This window comes from Cervus canadensis, chromosome 6, assembly GCF_019320065.1.
Source record: "Cervus canadensis isolate Bull #8, Minnesota chromosome 6, ASM1932006v1, whole genome shotgun sequence".
Lineage (NCBI taxonomy): Eukaryota > Metazoa > Chordata > Mammalia > Artiodactyla > Cervidae > Cervus > Cervus canadensis.
Genome location: NC_057391.1, coordinates 26,815,558 through 26,839,804, shown reverse-complemented (window position 1 = coordinate 26,839,804; position 24,247 = coordinate 26,815,558). Strand labels below are relative to the sequence as shown.

At 39.4% G+C, this 24,247-nt stretch overlaps 1 protein-coding gene across 1 annotated transcript in view; it reads right to left on the bottom strand.

Annotated features, from left to right (window-relative positions):
• FMN1 (formin 1) overlaps positions 1 to 24,247 on the bottom strand; it is a 454,272-nt gene that overhangs the window by 366,435 nt on the left and 63,590 nt on the right. The window lies entirely within an intron of this gene.

Sequence of the window (24,247 nt, the reverse complement as noted above, 5' to 3'; positions counted from 1 at the left end):
TGTGTGTAATTATTCATGTCTATGTCTAGGAAGATGGAGCTTTGGCAAAAGTCTCATGGCTGGTATCTGTCAATTAGAGATCAACCCTCAGCAATCCCACTGCCCCAATTTTCATTCCTTGTGATATTTAATGATATAATGCCATTAAACCAGCCAGCCAGACACAACTCTGAGAAAGCATCTTACTAATCCAGCTCAGCCTCTAACTCTCCTCCTAAGAAGTACACAGAGAGAGAAATGATGAGCACAGACAGACAGGTGGACAGTGTCCAGAGGCAGAGAAGGCTGTGGGTAGATCCAGAAGTAAGACAGATGGGGCAGTAGGCATATCAGTTTCAGAATCTATGAAGAAAGCATCCAATTCCATCAAACAAATGCAATGTTATTTGGATTTCTAAGATTGTGTGCAAATTCAAACAAAATATAATTTAGAGTTAGAAGGGATCTTATGTATCTCCCCTCCCTACTGCTCATTTTTATAGTCAAGGGAATAGAAACCCAGGAAGACTGTAATACTTCTGACATACCCAGTTGGTGGCAAAGGCAGAACTAAAATCCAGCTTCCAGGGAAATCTTTCGTGCTGTTTAGAGAAGGACATTATGGTCAGTTCCCAGATGGGAATACTGAAGTCTGAGGAAGAAGGAGATGTGAATGGTTTGATAGGTGGGATCAAGTCTTAACTGTGACCTTTATTAATTGTTTTGATGTGAGTGGAATTACCAGACCTCCTTGAATTTTTATTTCCTCATTAGTAAGATGAACATAATAAAAATATGCCTAATAATGAGCTGTGCTCAAAATCATTTTCCTGCAGAAAACTTTTTGTGGACGCAGGGTGATCAATTGATGGAGTATGAAAATAAGACCTTATTTTACGTTAAAAAAGAAGAAGAAGAAGAAGAAAGCTGTTTACAACAAAAGCATATTACACATCACATACTTGTGTTAAGAACTATTTTTTTTGTCAAAGAAGATACAGGGAAGAAAAATTAAGCTCATAAGAATTCACAGTAGCACTCCAGTGCAGCAGATCCCAAATCTGTTCAAGTTCTAAAAATAGAATTCACATCATCAAATGCAATAGCTCTCAGAAAGTGGCTGATCATCTCTAGAAAGTGCAGCTCCTCAGGGCACTTCACAGACACACTATGACACATTTTCCCGAAGTTCAAACACAGGAGACTAGAGTATGAATGAAACTACTTATAGGCATCGCTATAGATGAAATCACTTTTTGAAGAGGCACATCAAATCTTTTTTTATGATTACTACATTAACCTCCTTCCATGATCTTTTCCTGTAGAGAATACAAATGTTAGATGAGAGGAAATATTACTCACGCCAGGAAACTGAACTGTGGCTATAGTTATACGGGATATTTTAACACCTGAAAACAGGGATGTGTATTTAAAGAAGCACAAATGCTGCTGAGTCACTCTGCTTTAGAAATGATACAAGGGAGGAGGAGGAGAACCTAAGTAAGGTTTGGTGCAGGAAAGATCAAGAAAGGGTCAAATCTGGAAGGCTGTAATGTTCACTTAGATATTAAGAGCCTCTGTCCATTTGCATATAGTAAATGCTGAAGAAATTGATATTGGTACTTCAAATGCCTAGGTTACCAATACATTTTGGTCTGCTTGGTCATGAGGAATATACTTGCTTATTGAAAAAAAATTACTGAAAAACAAGAATAAATGTGTTTCTTACAGTATTCATTATAAATAAATTTGAATAACCTTTTTTTCTTTTTAGTCACATTGCCCCAGTTATTATGGGGATATTTCCACCAGTGGGAAACCCAACTCTTGAAGAGATATGACATAATTACTAATTATCTTAATAGCCAAGGTAGTACAAAAACTAAGCCTTGAATGATAAAATATATAATCAACATGTTTTTTATAAATCTCTCTAAAAAGAAATGATCTCAAGAAATTCACAAAAAAATGAATACACATAACAAGACTGATACAAAGAAAAAAAGAAGGCACATATGCCAATTCTACAGGTAAACATTTAAGATATTAAGAACAATATATGGTTTTGAGTGTCCTTATAAAGCAAGAAAGAAGCAGTATTTAGTTATTTCACCTCTATTACCAAAAAGAAGAATCACTAATCCTGTGGGCAGACAAAAGTTTTTCTAATATTAAATTCTGAGAGAAATTGCTAGATTACAGAATTCGCACCTAAGCCCTTTCACTGACTATACAGTCAGCAAAAGCAAGACTGTGAGCTGACTGTGGCTCAGATCATGAGCTCCTTATTCCAAAATTTAGGCTTATATTGAAGATAGTAGGGAAAACCAGTAGGCCATTCAGGTATGACCTAAATCAAATCCCTTATGATTATATAGTGGAGGTGACAAATAGATTCAAGGGATTATTAGATCTGGTAGACAGTGCCTGAAGAACCACGGGTGGAGGTTTACAACATTGTACGTGAGGTGGTGACCAAAACCATCCCCAAGGAATAGAAATGCAAGAAGGCGAAGTGGCTGTCTGAGGAGACCTTACAGATAGCTGAGAAAAGAGAAGAAAAAGGCAAAGGAGAAAAGGAAAGATATATCCAACTGAAGGCAGAGTTCCAGAGAATAGCAAGGAGAGATAAGAAAGCCTAAATAAACAATGCAAAGAAATAGAGGGAAACAATAGACTGGGAAAGACTAGAGATCTCTTCAACAAAATCAGAGATACAAAGGGACTATTTCATGCAAAGATGGGCTCAATAAAGGACAGAAAAAAGCAAGGACCTAGCAGAAGCAGAAGAGATTAAGAAGAGGTGACAAGAATACATAGAACTATACCAAAAAAAAAAAAAAAAAAAAAGGTTTCAATGACCTGGATAACAATGGCGTGGTCACTCACCTGGAGAACACATCCTGGAGTGTGAGGTCAGGTGGGCCTTAGGAAGCATTATGACAATCAAAGCTAGTGGAGGTGATGGCATTCCAGCTGAGCTATTTCAAATCCTAAAAGATGATGCTGTTAAAGTGCTGCATTCAACATGCCAGCAAATTTGGAAAATTCAGCAGTGGCCACAGGATTGGAAAAAGTCAGTTTTCATTCCAATCCCAAAGATGGGCAATGCCAAAGAATGTTCAAACTAGCATACAATTGTGCTCATTTCACATGCTAGCAAGGTAATGCTCAAAATCCTTCTAGCTAGGCTTCAACAGTATGTGAACCAGGAACTTCCAGATGGACAAGCTGGATTTAGAAAAGGCAGAGGAACTAGAGACCAAATTGTCATCAACTGTTGGAGCATAGAAAAAGCAAGGGAATTCCAGAAAAACATCTTCTGTTTTCACTGACTATGCTAAAGCCTTTGACTGTGGATCACAACAAACTGTGGAAAATTCTTAAGGAGATGGGAATACCAGACTACCTTACCTGTCTCCTGAGAAACCTGTATACAGGTCAAGAAGCAACTATTAGAACCAGACAAGGAACAAACAATGGTTCAAAATTTGGAAAGGAGTATGTCAAGGATGTATATTGTCACCCTGTTTATTTAACTTATATGCAGAGTACATCATGTGAAATGCCAGGCTAGATGGACACAAGCTGGACTCAAGATTGCCAGGGGAAGTATCAACAACCTCAGATATGCAGATAGATACCACTCTAATGGCAGAAAGTGCAGAGGAACTAAAGAGCCTCTTGATAAGGATGAAAGAGTCAAGTGAAAAAGCTGACTTAAAACTCAACATTCAAAAAACATAGATCATGGCATCCAGTCCCATCACTTCATGGCAAATAGATGGGGAAAAAGTGGAAACAGTGGCAGCTTTTATTTTGGCTCCAAAACCACTGTGGACAGTAACTGCAGCCACAAAATTAAAAGATGCTTGCTCCTTGGAAGAAAAGCAATGACAAGCCTAGACAGCATATTAAAAAGCAGAGACATCACTTTGCCAACCAATGTCCATATAGTCAAAGCTGTGGTTTTTCCAGTAGTCATATACAGATGTGAGAGTTGGACCATAAAGAAGGCTCAGTGCCAAAGAATTGATAATTTTGAACTGTAGTGCTGGAGAAGACTCTTAGGAGTGAGTCCCCTGGAAAGCAAGGAGATCAAACCAATCAGTTCTAAAGGGAATCAACCCTGAATATTCACAGGAAGGACTGATGTTGAAACTGAAGTGCCAATACTTTGGCCACCTGATGCAAAGAGTCGACACATTGGAAAAGACCCTGATGCTGGAAAAACTGAGGGCAGGAAGAGAAGGGGATGACAGAGGATGAGATGGCATCACTGACTCAATCGACATGAGTTTGAGCAAACTCCAGGACATAGTGAAGGACAGGTAAGCGTGGCATGCTGCAGCCCATGGGGTCACAAAGAGTTGGACATTACTTACCAACTGCACGACAACACCAGAGCCTTAGCCCTATCCCAGCTGTTAGGACTGGGATAGGACTTCATAGTTGACTTCATAGAGCCAACTGGGCTGGTCTGGTCATCTGTCAGTGACCTTTGTCCTTCTAGCCAGAAAGCTTTGGAGATTATCTTGACCACTCAAAGATTTGGAACTGAAGTGATGAGTTTTTCAGCAGATCAGCTAAAATAGCAGCATCCTAGAAACAGCAGGTTTGTTTAAATGAACCCCTTTTTCTGTGTCTTAGGAAACAGAGTTTTTCTATCTCCCTTCTTCCCCCAGGCATTAGTACTGAAGAGAAGCCCAGCACTTTATCCCAGCAACCTTAGCTGAGGCCTGATTATCACTTTCTCTCTCCAAAAATTCATTTCCCTAAGGGTAAGCTATGTCCTACATATGGGATGTTTACTATACATCACACACTTTATATATTTTGCACCTTATTGAGAATCTTCACAATAATCCTGCAAGCTAGATGTAAAACTAATGAAATATAGACATTAACTTTGCCCAGGGTCAGACAGCAAATGGGAGAATTAGGTTCTGAACCCAAAGCCTAGAATTAGCCTCCTGCCATAAACAACTGAAAACTAAGCAAAATATAGGAAATAACTATTTTTAGATATTTGCCAGCAAGCAATACAAGTACTGTAATCCTTGAGAGAGGTACAACAAATGAAGTGAGCCTCAAAATTGCCTAGGCTTACAGCTAAGAGGTGATTTGGGGACTGAAAAATAATTAAGAGGGCCCGAGTGGCCTATGGGACATTATTAAGTAGTCTAATGTATGTAAAGTTAGAAGCGGGGGTCTAGGAGAGACAGAATATATCTAAAGAAAAATTGACTTTCACGAGCACTCAGAACATCCAAAACGTTTTTTAATCTCCAGACCTTAAGCATGGACAACCAATGACTGTGAGACAGCTGAGGACATCTCATGCACACAGCAAGGACGTGGGAGCAAAAGGAGAAGGAGGTTGTGTCACTTTTGACCCGCTGAATCAAGATTTTTAAAGGTGGCTACTTTTTTTTACAATCATATCTTTGCCACTTGGCCCTGTTCCATACCTCCAGTTCTCGCCAGCTTACTATAACACTGTCTCTGCCCTTTCCCCCTTCATCCCCTTAGGGCTGATAATGGTTTTCTGCTAGTGTCTAGGAACCTCACAAACTCATGCTGGTTTTCTTAATTGATCTGGACATAATCTCTTTATTAAGTTTACTTTTGAATATACATCCTCTGTTTTCTGCCAGGACTCTGATAGAGTAATTAGAATCAGGAATGGGGTTTATTTCCCACCTTTTAGTATGCTTCTGTGTTATTAAGTCATTTAGGGCTCTTGCTATCTGATGCTTGCCATACCCAGCTGGAATAATAGCAGCAATGTAATGGGCCAGCATAATATTTTAAGAGCTACCAAAATGATCAAACTCCTTCCAGACTTTATGACGGAGAAAAGGTAAACTGTCATACCTTAAAGTAAGGCAGTGACAAGTACACTGCTATCCCTTCCAGAAGAAGATGAATTGGTTGGTATGAAAATAAAGCATTCTCTGTATCAATAAATGAATATTAGCTCCCACAGGCTGTGTTGATATACTCAGAAAGTATACCATATCTGAAACAGCACTTGCAATTTGTATCCCCATGTAATTAAGTTTAGAAGAATCCAGACATTCTCTAAAAGCCATCTGTTTTCTCATTAGCCAAAAGAGAATTTAAATGGGAGTGCAGTATGAGTCACCACCCCGGTATCTTTCAAGCTTTGATGGTGTCACAAATCTCTGCAATTACCCCAAAGATATAGTATATGCTTTCAACTAGAAGGAAAAATTTGATGCTCTTTCTCCCAGAACATATGAGTCTGGGGACCAAAAGTAGAAGTGAGAGGGGCCCCCTTACATTATTAGACCTAATTAATCACTTGCATAATTTTAACTTCCTATTCTTGCAACGTTGGACTTGGTGGGTTCAGAGATCTGAGTGCCCAGAGGAGGGAGGCTTCCAATAAGGGAACTCAGTCATGGTGCATTAGAAAGACAGGAAGCTAAGAATGCTCCCTGACCACTTTAAGCTTTCATAAACTAAAGATGCATTTATTTTATTTCAGTGCGTCACCAAACGAATGTCTTCAATAGAATATTTTGAACTGGGCCTAGAATATTAAACTTCTGCAATCAAAGAAACAGGAATCAATGTTAAAGCTGCACGTTTTGAAAAATAGTCTAGAATGAATGTCCTCAGATCAATATTAAAATGATGCAAAGAATGTACTGTGAAACAAATACTCTCAAAAATTCCCTGGTGAGAGAGTAAGTTGGTGTACATCCTTGATAAGCTATTTGGCAATATGTATCTGAAACAGGGGTGGACAACTCTCACACAAGGGCCAGATATAGCACACAGCTTGTTTTCATACAGCTTGTGAGCTAAGAATGGCTTTTCCATTTTTAAAGGAGGAGGAGGAGGAGGAAGAGGCAGGGAGAGGAGGTAGTGGATGAGGAGGAGAATGGGGGAAAGGAGTGGGGTGAGGAAGAAGTCACAGACATAGAAGAAGCCTTAGCCTACAAAGTAAAAATATTTACTACTTGACTCTTGACAGAAACAGTTTGCTGATACCTACTTAAAATGTTAAACATGTCCTTATCCTTTAATCACTAAAACCTGACCTGTGTGAATCTATCCCAGAAGAATAATCACTTTGTTATTCAAGCTCTATTATAGGGGATTCCTGGTGGCTCAGTGGTAAACAATCTGCCTGCCAATGCAGGAGACATGGGTTTGATCCCTGATCCAAGAAGATCCCACGTGCCTCAGAGCAACTAAGCCCATGAGCCACAACTACTGAGCCTGTGTTCTAGAGCTGGGGGGCCACGACTACTGAGCCCATGTGATGCAACTACTGAAGCCCACGTGCCCTAGGGCGCATGCTCCACCAGAGAAACCACCGCAATGAGAATCCCACTCTCCACAACTAGAGAAAAGCCCATGCAGCAACGAAGACCCAGCAGAGCCAAAACTAAATAAACCAAAGATCTATTATAAAGATACATTACAAAATATCCATCAAAGAATAATTTATAGTTTAAAAAGGGAGAATATTTGTTTGTTCAATCTAAGTTCACCAACCAGAGATCAAACTCGCACCGCCTGCATTAGAAGCACAGAATCTTATCCACTGGACTTCCAGGGCAGTCTCCAAGAACTGAGGGACTAAATGCTGTAAACACTATATACACACTTGCTATTAGAATGATTTTCTTTATTTGGTGCTGAATTAGACCTCACAAAGCAAAAAGGAAGAATGGGGCAGAACTCCATTTCTCCAAAGCGTTCACTTTTAAATTCAAATGAATGGTTCAATAACATGTTTTCATGTTCCATTTGATTCATTTTGAAATATTTCAGTTGTTTCTCATTTTCCCTTCAAGCTAGTATATGCCCAAAAGGAAAAAAAAAAAAAAAGCAAACAAAACCTAAGCCTCCAAAAAGAATTTCATGTTTTTCCTCAGTAGAGTATTATAAGAGTCAGGGTCTTTTCAAAATGTTTTGTTTGGCTAAGTTATCATAGTTTCTTTTCCTTTATATTTAAAACATAAAATCAATCCTAATCATCTTCAATTTAATAACTTGTTTTTCATATTTTATCACTATCTGAAAATTACCTTTCCCCCCTCCCCCACGAGGAGACTGTTATAATCTCAAATGTGATTTTATGTCTTAGGGCTATTGTTTACTAGAAAACACAGCACCAATTTAAAACGCATGTCAGTAGAAAAATCAATTTAATAGAAGAAAATTAATTTCATTGGCAAATCTTTCAGGAAAGCAATTGATCCATAAGGTGAGCTAAATCTATACTAAGAAGAGAATTGAGTTCACCATATATTTTTCACCTAAGAAGAACTTATCAATATACTCAAGTTCATGATAAATATTCCCTGGAATGATTCCACCAAACAAATAATAGAATTGAAACCTCTGAGTCTAGCACTGCAGAGAAATTATAAATAAGCACAAGATTGTCAATAATGGCTTCAGAAGGACAAGAAGATTAGACTGAATTGTGCTGAGAGGTATTTCAGGTGTAAGGTTTTAACTGTGGGTTTGCATTTTCTTTATAAACATAGATGTAGATTTTCTTGACAAATTTTCACAATTTATGATTTAAAATAATATGAGGCACTGCACCGACTTGTTGCTAATGAGCAAAAGCACCAAATCATTTCTTGTCTTTCATCTGAAATGACAGCCATACCTATCAATGATAGTGATGCAGAAAATTCCTAGGGAAAGGCACAACCACCCTGGTATGAGGTTAGGGGAGATAATACATAACCAAATTCAGCACGATTAAAACATAAGATATACCCATGATGGCTTCACCCTTTGAGAATAAAAGGAAATGAAAACACAATTACTAGGGAAACCAGTAATATGTATCTACTCCTGCAGCAATGTCTACCAGCTAATTTAATTCTCAAATAGTTCTATAATTTGCCATGGAATCAAGGATAGTGTGAATTATCTGAAAAGAGAAAACAGTAAAGGAAAAGTTGTATAACTTGATTTAGATTAACAAAGGTGTTTCTCTGCTGAAGGGATTTGATACTGTTTTTTTTGCAGAAATTTAAAAAATAGTTTCTATTTTTAAAACAATGTGAATTTGAGCCTTAATATTTGCTCCATTAAAAGAAAACAAAAAAAATAAATAAATAAATAAAAGAAAACAAAAACAGTAAGAATGTTGGAATCTCATTGTGATGGTTTCCGTGTTAAATGAGTAAGACCCTCTCCAAAGATTCTCAAACAGTGGAGTTGCCCTGGGAGGCAGCATTTGTAAGCTGGGGAGCTGTCCAAAAACATGAAGTACACACTCTGTTCTGATGATCGATAAAAAATGCCATCTGCCTCACTGCCCACACAGGGGACTAGGCACTGAGGGCTCACAATAAATGAGTCTAGGCCCAAAGGTCTGAGTACTCAGGCTGTTTCATTGCCAAATGTACCAGGCAGGTGTCCAGGGCACAAGTCATTTCCCAGAATTAGAAACATATTTTCTCTGGACCATTTTGAGCTTCTTCTACCAGGAAAAGAACAAGCAAAAGGTGGTAGGGGTTTTGCTTAAGAGCTAGCATGATTTATCCCATTAGATGGAAACAGTCTTGCTGGAGATTCTGTGGGTATAAGAGAAATCTGGGGGACAGGTTAGCAGGTGTCTCTTGTAATGTTATCCAGGCTGTACTGGCAAAGGTTGAGACCCCTCAGAAAAAAAGGTTCAGACCCAAGAGGAATTCAGACCTGCTGAAATGCTGGCTGGAGGCAAGAACAACTTGAAGCAGGAAATGAATGGGGAAAGACTATGACCTTGTGATTAGGTAAACAGGGAATCTTGACTAAACCTCTATTTTCTTACATACTGTTGGGATATCTAGAGACTGATAAATTCTTCCTGTTTATCCTTTCAATTAATACTATTAACTTTTTCTTTGTCTCCCCCCTCCTTTTTGAGGGGTTTCTTTTCTATATGCATGATATATTAATTGCAATAAAAATATTCATTTGATTCATAAGTTGCAAAACATTTAAATGGAGTATGATGGGACAAGAGGAAAAATGAGCACTATCCATGACTGTGAACTCAAAGAATAGGGTTCCCATGACATCACTTCTGGATCCAGTAACTACCGGTCTGTGTTATCTCCAGTGAAGAAGGAAGTGTTTGTGGTTATACATGGTAGAACTAGAGCAAAGCTGTCAAGGACCTACCTGGATGTACAGATGTTTACATCTATAGGATAAAGGAAAGACTTCTAGAAGGCATCTCTAGAATGTTGGCCTGTCCCTTCACTCTCCTCCCTTTTCTGGGAAGAGCTCCCAGATTCTAAGGGGGAACCTCTGAACACCAAATGTGGTCTGGATTTTTCAGAAGTGACTGGTCACAAAATAGCTACCAGTGTGTGTGTGTTAGTTGCTCAGTCGTGGCTGACTCTTTGAGACGCCACGGCCTTCTCTAAGCAAGACCATGGAATTCTCTAAGCAAGAATACTGGAGTGGGTTGCCATTCCCTTCTCCGGGGGATCTTCCCAACCCAGGGGTTGAACCCAGGTCTCCTGCATCGCAGGCAGATTCTTTGCCATCTGAGCCACAAGGGAAGCCCAAAATAGCTACCTGACCTAAGTTAATGCCAATGTGTATATATATACACATATATATATATATATATATATATATATTTTTTTTTTGCCAAAAAGAAAAAAAATTGGGAACAAGAAACTAAAAGAGACTTAAAGTCATTGGATCTGGGTTATGTAAATGACAGAAAAAAACCATAAAATCTTGCTTACAAGCAGAGCTTTGTGGTTGCCACCTGGCCCAAGCCTCAGTTATTCAAATCTTCCTTAATGTCATGAAGTACCATCGTATTTTCCAAATAAATTCCTGTCTTGTTTAAGCTAACCAGAGTCAGTTAGTTGAAATCAGTGCTTCACAAACTAAGGCTAGGAAATGAAAATAAGAAAAATTTCATTTGGAATTGCCTCTGTGGCTTAAAAGAAAAAGAGTGGGGGTCAGTTTTCTTTGATGTGTATTTAATTTTAGGAAAATGTATATTCTCATCATTTGACTCTATTACCCTTCAAAGGACTCTTGAATCCCAAGACACACCCCCAAATCCTCTGTCTTACTGGATCAGTGATCAAGCCTCAGTCCTCATCTCATGAACTTTTCAGTAGCATTATGCAGGATTGAACACACATTCTTTCCCTTGAAATTCCTTTCTAGAAACCCAAAACCCCATCGTTAGCACTCTTCCAATTTTCCTCCTAGTTCACTACTCACTCTTGCTGGCTTCTTGCCCCCCGACCCCCACTTTATCTCCAGGTTATTAACCTTAGTACCACTGACATCTGGGGTCAGATAACTCACATGGGAGAATGTTCTGTGCATTGTAGGATGCTTAGTAGACTCTCTGGCCTTTGTCCCCTAGTTACTAGTAGCACCCCGCCCTCCTCCCTCCTGTCAGTTGTGACAACTAAAAATGTGTCCAGACATTCATTGCCAGATGTTACTGTGTTGAGAACCAAAGCTCTAAATATTTCAACATCCCAAAGATCTGTACTGAGCCCTCTTCTCCATCTTCACCCACTCCCTTGATCACCTCAACTAGCCTCAAAAGTTTAAATGAGTGAGAGTTGCTTCAGTCGTGTCTGACTCTTTGCAACCCCATGGACTATAGCCTGCCAGCCTCCTCTGTCTATGGAATTTTCCAGGTAAGAATACTGGAGAGGGTAGCCATTCCCTTCTCCAGGGGATCTTCCTGATCCAGGGATTGAACCCAAGTCTCTTACATTGCAGGCAGATTCTTTACCATCTGAGCCACCAGGAAAGCCACACTGAAATTCTAATATTCCCAAATTAATGTATCCAGCCAGACCTATCACTCTCCTATCTCACAAAGGCATCAATGACTCACTGCATGAAGTATGGATTCCAAACTCATGATTTTCATCCTAAATGTGCACCTTCCTCAGTCTTTCCCACTTAGTCAAATGGCATCAATATCTAATCTTTCTAAAATTAAGAACCTGCTTCATCCTTGAATCCTCTCTTTCTCCCACATACCACATTAATGTTAGGAACAAGACTTATTTGATCAGATATTAAATGGTACCCTGCATCTGATCACTTGGTATATTATCATCACCCAGTCCAAGCCACTATCTACTCTCATATGGGCAACTGACATAATCTCCCAGCTCTTTTCACTTCTTCACTCTTGTTCCTCATAATATTATCCCAAAGCATCCAAGGGATCTTTTAAACGTCATCAGTTCAGTTCAGTCATTCAGTCGTGTCCGACTCTTTGCAACCCCATGAATCGAAGCACACCAGGCCTCCCTGTCCATCACCAACTCCCAGAATTTACTCAAAGTCATGTCCATCGAGTCAGTGATGCCATCCAGCCATCTCATCCTCTGTCGTCCCCGTCTCCTCCTGCCCCCAATGCCTCCTAGCATCAGGGTCTTTTCCAATGAGTCAACTCTTTGCATCAGGTGGCCAAATTATTGGAGTTTCCGCTTCAGCATCAGTCCTTCCAATGAACACCCAGGACTGATCTCCTTTAGGATGGACTGGTTGGATTTCCTTGAAGTCCAAGGAACTCTCAAGAGTCTTCTCCAACACCACATACAGTTCCTCAAATTAACATCCTACAAGGGCATCCCATCACAGTTTTAAGAAAAGGCAAATTCTTCACTTTAAAGGACTCACCTGATCTGACTCCTGCCTACCTCTTTCTCTACCCACCTTCTCCCCTCTCCCTTATTCACGTCACTCATTCTGCCATTTCAACCTTCTTGCCATTCTATAAGCCAACCACATTCCTGCCTATGGCATTTACACTTGGTATTTCTTCTGCTGGAATGTTGTCCCCCAGATCATCACATCATTGCTTTCCTGACATCATTCAGATATCTGCTCAAATATACTTCCAACAGAGATTTCTTGTCACTGCCCCTCCGCCAACATTTTCTCTCTGAAATATTTTATCCTTAACACTTAGCATTTCCTGAAACTATATAACTAAGTCTCAGACAAAGTTGGTTTTAGCAATGCCAGTTTTCAGATCAGATTTTATTCTCTACAGATGGCATTATGGTAGTCCTTCTTTTAAGAGAGAGAAAAGAGAAATGCAAGTATATGACAGATATTTTATGTAGGTGCTTCTCAATTACAGTTAACACTTAAAGCCCTAGAGGTTTGTTTGTAGGTCTTACATTCAGTTCAGTTCAGTCACTCAGTTGTATCCAACTCTTTGCAAACCCAAGGACTGCAGCACGCCAGGCTTCCCTGACCATCACCAACTCCCGGAGTTTACTCAAACTCATGTCCATCGAGTCCGTGATGCCATTCAACCATCTCATCCTCTGTCATCCCCTTCTCCTCCCGCCTTCAATCTTTCCCAGCATCAGGGTCTCTTCCAATGAGTCAGCTCTTTGCATCAGGTGGCCAAAGTATTGGAGTTTCAGCTTCAGCATCAGTCCTTCCAATGAATATTCAGGACTGATCTCCTTTAGGATAGACGGGTTGGATCTCCTTGCAATCCAAGGGACTCTCAAGAGTCTTCTCCAATACCACAGTTCAAAAACAGATCTTACAGTAAGGAGCCAGATCTTACATTAAGAAAATAAAATGGGTTTCAGCTTGGGTGCCCTGATATTGCGAGTGAATGACTAGAATGCAACATTGGCAGGAATTCTAAGGCCATGTTCAGGCTTGGTAGGAAAGAGTCTTGTGGCTGACTAGCACTGCTTTTCCTAACATGGGAGGGAAGAGTGATGGTAAGCATGCCATGTGTTTGCCCATCCTTTGACTAAGTCCTCTGATTCTTTTGTCAGCTCATTTTGGGGCAGCTTAAACTCACTGGCGTCCTCGTCAACTTAAAACAGGAGACATATGAAACTCAATCTTTAGTAAAAGATTTGATGGGGGCAGGGAGAGCTAAAAGATATGCTGAAACCATCAGTAGGTGCGAATCACCCCTATACCTTTTTTTTTTTTTTTTTACCCCTATACCTTTTAACTCTTGTAAATAGAGAAAGGAGATAATGGCAAACAGGAGAAAAGGGAATGAATTCAAAGATCTTTTTCATAAGAGAATGTGACTATTTTACTTTCCTTGCTCTTTAAGAAAAGCCAGATTCAAGGATGAAATTATGAGATACAATGTTGAATATTAAGCAACAGGCCTGGAAAAACTGAAGATAAGGAGAAAAAGGGGAAAGGGGGGAAAGGATAAAAAAAAGGTCCCTCTACAACAAAAAGTTTTCCAATTATCCCAACTCCTCTCCCCAGGCTTCAGAAAGGTCAACTGATAGCCCTTGGCTCCTAACATGTAACTGTATCCCATTCCTCTTTTGATCTTCTCACCGAGAGGGATTTAACTGCCCTCTTCTTGATTCATTAGATGGTCACTTCAAAGAGAGGCCAGAGAGGCATCACTTGCCCAAACAACTCCTCTTTCTTAGTAAATCTAGGCAGAAACCCAAAAGCAATTTATCCTAAATTTCACAGATTATCGTCTTTGGCCCCTGTCAGTGACCTCAGCCTACAGTATTGATTACCCTTTCTGCCTCCCAATATGAATCTTCTAGATGATCAATCAGTTCTCAGAACAAGGAAAGAGTTCTCCAATCTAATACTGAAGAGGTCCTAAGATCCACAATAAGCCCAAGGAAAAAACCAAATAACCTAGTAAACTCGCCATAACTCTGATACCATTTACATCTCATTTCTTACCCCAAAAGTCAAGATGGGATCATTCAAAGAGTATTAACACTCAGTTTTAACAGCGCTTCCTTCAAGATGAAGTTGGGTACTCAATTCAGCAACAAATGGACTAAAATATTTTATTTAAATTAATAAATATCTCTAACCACTCTAATGTAAATAAGTCTTGTGCAGTCCCTGTGAAAAGACAACATGAAAATCCATGAGTTTTCATGTATTTTTTAAAAAGACTTTAATGGATAAATGGGCAAATGGCAAGTAAGAAAAATGACCAATGAATATGGAGAAATGTTCAACATCACCAGTAAAGAAAGAAATGCCAGTTAAAAGAACAATAAAATACAACATTCTCACCTCAAGTATGAAAGATAAAATTCTGAAAATACGCACTGTTGGTAACAGGGCAGTAAAATTGGCACTCCTCTCTTAAAAAACAGCACAGTGCCTGCCACATTCATTAAGTCAGCCCCAACAGTTTACAAGGTACCTAGATATAGCAAGCTTCTGTTAAGTATTTGCTGAATGAATAGATGAAATAAGTCCATGGATACTCTGCTGGTGGGAGCATCCTGAACAAGATTTGGAGGGACAATTTGATAATAAGTATTACAATGCACATTTAACAGTCATACTTTTGACACTGTAATTCTTGTAGAAATCTACTATAAAGAAATTCTTTAAAAATGCAAACATCCTATGCAAAAATGTTTGTCACATTATTCAAATATCAAAAAAGTATAAACAAGCCAAGGATCCAAAATTAGGTAAATGATAGTAAATGGATGACCCAATTCTCTACACAGAATAGTTCATGATAATTAAAACAGTATTTACAAAATGTTTAAAAATATGGGAAAAGGTTTATAACATGTTAAGCAAAAAAAAATTACATATCAAGTGCAGAAATTTATATAGTAGAAAAATTGAACAGAAATGTAAAGTTTAACAGTAATTTTTCTATGGACTGTAATATAGAAAGTTTTCTTTTCTTCTATCCCTATAAATATTTCAGTATTTTCCTATAATGGTTATAGAATATTTTTATAATTTTTGTAAAAATTAAAATTCTATATTAACAGAATAGGAAGATCACTTTCTGAGGAGGGTTATCCAGTCAAGTACCCCAAATAACATCAAGAGGACGAGTACCCACAACCCTCACTGCCCATGAGGTTTCTCACTGCCCATCACATTGGGGTTTCTCTTCTCATTTCTTTTTCATTCTCATGTTTGACAACACTCAGGATCAGTTCAGTTCAGTTCAGTCGCTCAGTCATGTCCGACTCTTTGTGAACCCATGGACTGAAGCACGCCAGGCCTCCCTGTCCATCACCAACTCCCAGAGTTTACTCAAACTCATGTCCCTTGAGTCAGTGATACCATCCAACCATCTCATCCTCTGTCATCCCCAACTCCTCCTGCCCTCAATCTTTCCCAGCATCAGGGTCTTTTCAAATGAGTCAGCTCTTTGCATCAGGTGGCCAAAGTATTGGAGTTTCAGCTTCAGCATCAGTCCTTCCAATGAATACCCAGGACTGATTTCCTTTAGGGTAGAATGGTTGGACTCCTTCCAGTCCAGGTGAATCTCAAGAGTCTCCTCCAATACCACAGTTTAAAAGCATCAATTCTTTGGCATTCAGCTTTCTTTATAGTCCAACTCTCACATCCATATATGACTACTGGAAAAACCATAGCCATGACCAAATGGAATTTTGTTGGCAAAGTAATGTCTCTGCTTTTTAATATGCTATCTAGGTTGGTCATAACTTTCCTTCCAAGGAGTAAGCGTCTTTTAATTTCATGGACACAGTCACCATATTCAGTGATTTTGGAGCCCCCCAAAATAAAGTCTGCCACTGTTTCCCCATCTATTTGCCATGAAGTGATCAGATCAGATCACTTCAGATCGGATCAGATGCCGTGATGTTAGTTTTCTGAACACTGAGCTTTAAGCCAACGATTTCACCCTCCTCTTTCACTTTCATCAAAAGGCTCTTTAGTTCCTCTTCACTTTCTGCCATAAGTGTGGTGTCATCTGCATATCTGAGGTTATTGACAGTTCTCCTAGAAATCTTGATTCCAGCTTGTGCTTCATCTAGCTCAGCATTTTGCATGATATACTCTGCATATAAGTTAAATAATCAGGGTGACAATATACAGCCTTGACGCACTCCTTTTCCTATTTGGAACTGGTCTGTTGTTCCAAGTCCAGTTCTAACTGTTGCTTCCTGACCTGCATACAGATTTCTCAAGAGGCAGGTCAGGTGGTCTGGTATTTCCATCTCTTTCAGAATTTTCTACAGTTTATTGTGATCCACACAGTCAAAGGCTTTGGCATAGTCAATAAAGCAGTAGTAGATGTTTTTCTGGAACTCTCTTGCCTTTTCTATGATCCTGCAGATGTTGGCAATTTGATCTCTGGTTACTCTGCCTTTTAAAACCAGCTTGAACATCTGGAAGTTCACAGTTCACATACTATTGAAGGCTGGCTCGGAGAATTTTGAGCACTACTTTACTAGCATGTGAGATGAGTGCAATTGTGTGGTAGTTTGAGCATTCTTTTGCATTGCCTTTCTTTGGGATTGGAATGAAAACTGACCTTTTCCAGTCCTGTGGGCACTGCTGAGTTTTCCAAATTTGCCAGCATATTGAGTGCAGCACTTTCATAGCATCATCTTTTAGGATTTGAAATAGCTCAGCGGGAATTCCATCACTTCCACTAGCTTTGTTTGTAGTGCTGCTTCCTAAGGCCCACTTGACTTCGCATTCCAGGATGTCTGGCTCTAGGTGAGTGCTCACACCATCGTGATTATCTGGGTCGTGAAGATCTTTTTTGTACAGTTCTTCGGTGTATTCTTGCCACCTCTTCTTAATATCTTCTGCTTCTGTTGGGTCCATACCATTTCTGTCCTTTATTGAGCCCATCTTTGCATGAAATGTTCCCTTGGTATCTCTAATTTTCTTGAAGAGATTTCTAGTCTTTCCCATTCTATTCTTTTCCTCTGTTTCTTTGCATTGATCACTGAGGAAGGCTTTCTTATCTCTCCTTGCTATTCTTTGGAACTCTGTATTCAAATGTCTATACCTTTCCTTTTCTCTTTTGGTTTTCAGTTCTGTTCTTTTCACAGCTATTTGTAAGGCCTCCTCAGACAGCTATTTTGCTTTTTTGCATTTCTTTTTCTTGTGGATAGTCTTGATCCCTGTCCCCTGTACAATGTCATGAACTTCTGTCCATAGTTCATCAGGCACGCTGTTTATCAGATCTAGTCTATCAGACATCCACCAGATGGTCAACACCAAAATCAGATTGATTATATTCTTTGCAGCCAAAGAGGGAGAAGATCTATACTGTCAGCAAAAATACGACTGGGACCTGACTGTGGCTCAGATCATGAACTCCCTATTGCCAAATTCAGACTTAAATTGAAGAAAGTAGGGAAAACCACTAGATCATTCAGATATGACCTAAATCAAATACCTTATGATTATACGGTGGAATATTCCAGATAGGCTTTTATGAATACACATCAATAAGGCATTTTGATGATTAACAAGTCTTTTCTATTAAAGTTTATTAAATCTCAATCAAAATCCTTCTGCCACACCTTTAGCCATTTTCTATTCACCATTAATGGATATAGAGACAACTTATCAGTATTTTTGGTCAATTAAAATTGTCTATATTAAAATAATTTTTAATACCTTGGCATACAGTATATTTTTATTAACCTTAATGAAGTTTTAGAAATAAGCCCTTTACATTTTCTTAAAGTTGTCTTTGGCATCTAAAATAATAATTATTCAGAGTAAATGAGATAACATGTATGAATAAGTGCTATATAATTATAAACTGCTTTCAAATAGTTTTAAATTTCTTGTGCCATACCATTTCTCACCTTTTATGTATTGCTGATGGAATTTCCCTCCCAATCTATGAACTGTTTCACTCATGTATGTTTTCCACAGTATATGCATTGTATATGCCCTTTATGAATTATACTGACTTTTAAAGGGTATGTTGTAAAGTGCTTTGAATACTACACAGGTAATTTAAAACACCAAAAAAAAATTTAACAGGCCCTGTGACATGCAAACCAAACCACAATGAAATACCATTTTAACATCCAGCAGGGTGGCTATAATAAAAAGTGCAGATAATAACAAGTATTGAAAAGGGTATAGAAAAATTAGGACTCATACATCACTAGTGGGAATGTAAAATGGCCATCAGCTTTAGAAAACAATCTGATATTTCTTCAAAAGGTAAAATAAAGAATTAAAATATGACCCAACAATTCCACTCTTGGTATATATCCAAGTGGAGAAGGAAATGGCAACCCACTCCAGTATTCTTGCCTGGAGAATCCCATGGACAAGGAACTTGGCAGGCTACAGTTCATGGGATAGCAAGAGTCACAATAGCTACGACAAGACTTAGCGACTAAGAGAAATGAAAACATATATCCACACAAAAACTTGCAGACCAATGTTTATAGAAACATTATTAACAGCCAAAACATAGAAAACAACCCAAATGTCCACCTCCTTCCAAATAGATAAACAAAATGTGCTATATCTATACAATGAATGTTTTCTGGCAATAAAATGTATAAATCTTGAAAACAGTACGCTAAGTGAAAGAAGCCAGTTACAAATACCACATATTGAATGATCCCATTTATATACAATTTTCAGGCAGGAAAATCTACACAGGCAACAAGTAAATTAGTGGAAACCTAGAGCTGAAAAACCTGGCTTAAAACTCAACATTCAGAAAACTAAGATCATGGCCTCTGGTCACATCACTTCATGACAAATAGATGGGGAAACAATGGAAACAGTGAGAGACTTTATTTTGGGGGGCTCCGAAATCACTGCAGATGGTGACTGCAGCCATGAAATTAAAAGACGCTTGCTCCTTGGAAGAAAAGCTATGACCAACCTAGACAGCATATTAAAAAGCAGAGACATTACTTTGCCAAGAAAGGTCTATCTAGTCAAAGCTATGGTTTTTCCAGTAGTCATATATGGATGTGAGAGTTGGACTATCGAGAAAGCTGAATGCCAGAGAATTGATGCTTTTGAATGCTGGTGTTGGAGAAGACTCTTGAGAGTTCCTTGGACTGCAAGGAAATAAAACAAGTCAATCATAAAGGAAATCAGTCCTGAATATTTATTGGAAGTACTGATGCTGAAGCTGAAACTCCAATACTTTGGCCACCTGATGTGAAGAACTGACTCATGGGAAAAGACCTTGATGCTGGGAAAGACTGAAGGCAGGAGGAGAGGAGATGACAGAGGATGAGATGGTTGGATGGCATTACCGACTTGATGGACATGAGTCTGAGCAAGCTCTGGGAGTTGGTGACAGACTGGGATGCTTGGCATGCTGCAGTCCATGGGGTCGCAAAGAGTTGGACACAATTGAGCGATTGAACTGAACTGAGGGCTGAAGGGAATCGTGGGAGATGGAAAGTGACTGCTAATGAGAATTGAGTTTGGGGGAATGATGAAACGTCTAAAATTGATTGTGGTGATAGCTGCACATCTCCGTGAATATAGTATAAACTGTGGAATTATATAGCATGTATATTACATCTCAATAAAGCTTTTTTTAAAAAAATAACACCTATGATTTATTAATATATTAATATAATGTTGGGGAAAGAACTGTGGCAGTAACAAGTTATTCATGTCTTTTTACTAATATTTCTATGAATTTACACTAAAGAAATCATTTAAGGAAATGAAAGGCTATGTGAAGAAAGATTTGAACCACAGTATTTTATATTAGTTTCAACTTGGAAACAATTTAAATAACTAACAATGGATTTGGTATTATGGCTCATCACTATGACAAAATATTATTATTCATTAAAATTACAAAATTATAATTAAGAATATTGTACAGAAATATAAAAAGTTCAAAAATAATCTTAGGTAGATATGGAAGTATGTAAAATCTAAAATAGACTTACTCATTTAAAAATACCTATCTTTATGAAAAGAGTTGAGGTGGTTGGATTATGGAAGATTTTTATTGCTGTCCTTTTGTCTTCTGTAGTAGTTTTCTTATATAATCCCTTTCATTTAAAAAAAAATTGAAATTGTTCTTGCTCTATTAAACCTGTGGTAAGCACAGTAATACAATAAAATTTAAAAGTTCCCTGGAAATGCGGAATGAAAGACCATTGGGTACACATGGAGCAGAATTTCAGGCACCTGTGTTTAAACTGTCACAAAAAAGCAATCCAGTGATATTCGGGGCAACAAGTTGCTGACAAAAACTCCAGTCCATTAAGTGACTGACACATACTCCAGCTATACATCTGGTAACTTCTTTGCCAGTGTTTATCTGGACTGTTTCCAGTAACTGGTAACAGTCATCACTCCTCAAGCACTAGAACCTTAAGATGTCATCCTTGGTCTCTTAGAGCTCACACCTGAAGTTAAGTAATAGCATAATACTTAATTCATACTTAAGTAATAGGAGCATGCACAAAGATGCCATGCATGTGGTTTGCCAGGAAGTGGTGTGTGGAGACGGCAGGAAATCAAGAGCAGTCACAGCAGAGGTACACCAATCTTCTGGGCTATCACACTTGTGCTTCCCCTCTCGGAAGGGTCTGACTTCCACATCACGGCTGCCCTCGTTAGGTGTACAGCAGGGTATATAAGAAATGACCTGAAGACAAAGCTACACTAATAGAACTTTTGTTTTTCAGTACATTGACTATATATACATACATATATACACACATATATACTTGTGTATATATATATACATTCACAGTGCCTCAGAGTGTGCAAGGCACCAGGGAACAAAATTCTTATGAGTAAAGTACAATCCACATGTTAAATAAGTTATGTTTTAAATGCCTGCATTTACTGGTGTAGAGGTACAAGTTCGTAGCCTGTTAGGAACTGGGTTACACAGCAGCAGGTGAGTGAGGGATGCTTCGTCTGTATTTACAGCTGCTCCCCATCACTTGCATTACTGCCTGAGCTCCACCTCCTCTCAGATCAGCAGCGGCATTAGATTCTCATAGGAGCATGAACCCTACAGTGAACTACACATTCAAGGGACCTAGGATGAACGCTCCTTATGAGAATCTAATGCCTGCTTCCATTTCTAACATCCTATCTTTGTGAAGCAGGGTTTTCTCTAGAGACAGCAACCAAAATGAGATTACAGAGTAGACTGAATATAAACAACATACTTGGAGTGTCTCCCATCACCTCCAGATGGAACTGTCTAGTTGCAGGAAAACAAGCTCTGGGCCCCCACTGATTCTGCATTATGTTGAGTTGTATAATTATTTCATTATATATCACAATGTAATAATAATAGAAATAAAGTATGCAATAAATGTAATGTGCTTGAATCATCCTGAAACTATCCCTACCCAATCCCTTGGTCTGTGGGAAAAGCTGTCTTCCACAAAACCAGCCCCTGGTGCCAAAAAAGTTGAGGTGTACTGGTGTACATGCCTCACTCCCAAAGCCTGACCTGTATCCTGTGTGACCATTTGTTAATGGATTATTTACTTTCTGACATATTCTTTCCCAAAGGACAGCTGACTCCATCGCATGGATTAAATCATTCCCTCCAGTAAGGAATTAACAAAATGAGTGTTCCCAAGTATTTATGACTTATATCCACTAAACACCGAATCATCTGTTGTTTTGAAGGACCCAGGCATCTTATCCTTTCAACTAGTAGTTAGTAAAAATGAAGCAAAGCTTTGAGGCAGGTGAATTTAAGATCCCTCCCATCTATCCTTTATTAAATGTATTGTTTTGTTCTTCATTATCAAGGTAAAATTTGCTTATATTGAAGATTTTAAAATATCTATGAATAGAAGGAAAAACAGGTAGTCACAGTCCCCCTGTTAAGGAATGATTATCACACTATTTCAGGGCTTCCCTTATAGCTCAGTTGGTAAAGAATCCACCTGCAATGCAGGAGATCCCAGTTCAATTCCTGGGTCGGGAAGATCCGCTGGAGAAGGGACAGGCTACCCACTCCAGTATTCTGGGGCTTCCCTTGTGGCTCAGCTGGTAAAGAATCTGCCTGCAATGTGGTAGACCTGGGTTTGATCCCTGGGTTGGGAAGATCCCCTGGAGAAAAGAAAGGCTACCCACTTCAGTATCCTGGCCTGAAGAATTCCAGGGACTATATAACCCATGGGGTCGCAAAGAGTCGGACACAACTGAGTGACACAGGATTTCAGTATTTCAGTATTTTATTCTAGGCTTTCTTTCTATGTAAAATTTCTGTTGGTATCCTGTTTATTTCTTTAAGCAACATAGCTAGGAACATAGGGTATACACACTTCTGAAATCTCTAGTCTTCAATGAGAGTTTGCATTTCCATGAAGCACAACCATGCTCCCCCACCTCCAGTCAATACCTGGGCTTCTGCAGGAAATAGAAAAATCACCCTGTGTCAATACACCAAGGGACCTTCCTCCACACTCCATCCCCCACTCCAACTTAAATCGCACCACTGCCCACCTGCTGTACTCCTCTCTCCCTTATAGATGGGAGCCTCTTGGACAACGACACAAGCCACAGTCAAACCCAAATTTGCCACATTACATTTAACACTGCCCACTGGACATAAGCGGCGCTACCTCATCATCAGCTCCACGGCCAGGTCAGTCCCTCCAGCCTGGATTCCTCTCAGACCATCTCCCTGAGGTACCAGCTGACTTCAAAGCAGAGCCTTCTGTATGAATAAAACGCCCACAGAAAACTGCTTCTACTGTCCCTTTAATTACTCTCATTACGCTTTGACACCAAGTGTGAGAAATCAGATAAACGCCACCTGCCTGCTCCTTAGCTCAAGAATTGCTACGGGCTTGGCCCCTCAGGACCAAGTCAAGCTCCTCCCTCGGTGGATCTCCATACATGGTCTCCTAAACTGACTTCCTGCCTTCCTTCCCTTCTTGCAGTTCTGTTGTAGAAGGTCAGCCTGGTTTCACTCTGAACCTGGAAGTCCTGCAGGACACTCCTGCTGGTGCCTGCCCCTCACCTCGATGCTTTGCAAGTGTGGACAGGAGGCTGCACACGCTCTGTGTGAAGTGAAGTGAAGTGGAAGTCGCTCAGTTGTGTCCGACTCTGCAACCCCATCGACTGTAGCCTGCCAAGCTCCTCTGTCCATGGAATTCTCCAGACCGGAATACTGGAGTGGGTAGCCATTCCCTTCTCCAGGGAATCTTTCCAACCCAGGAATCGAACCCACGTCTCCCACATTGCACGTGGATTCTTTAGCACCTGAGCCATCAGGGAAGCCCATGGCAGGCCTGTGGCTATTATCCCTGGGAGTCCCTGCTTGTCTAAGGAGGGAGAATCAAGAGGCCCAGGACATTAAGTAAAGCATCCTAAGTGCCTGATGTCAGGGCAAGGACATAAGCAGAGATAACTGCTCTCTTGCTTCCTGAACATTTGAACCTTGACATAAATATGTAGAAATCATGAAAATTTGAATATTGTCCAAGCAATGTTCAGAAAAGAGTTGAGCATATAATGTGTGGTCCCTGACTCCCAGATGTCTGTCTCTGTCACATCT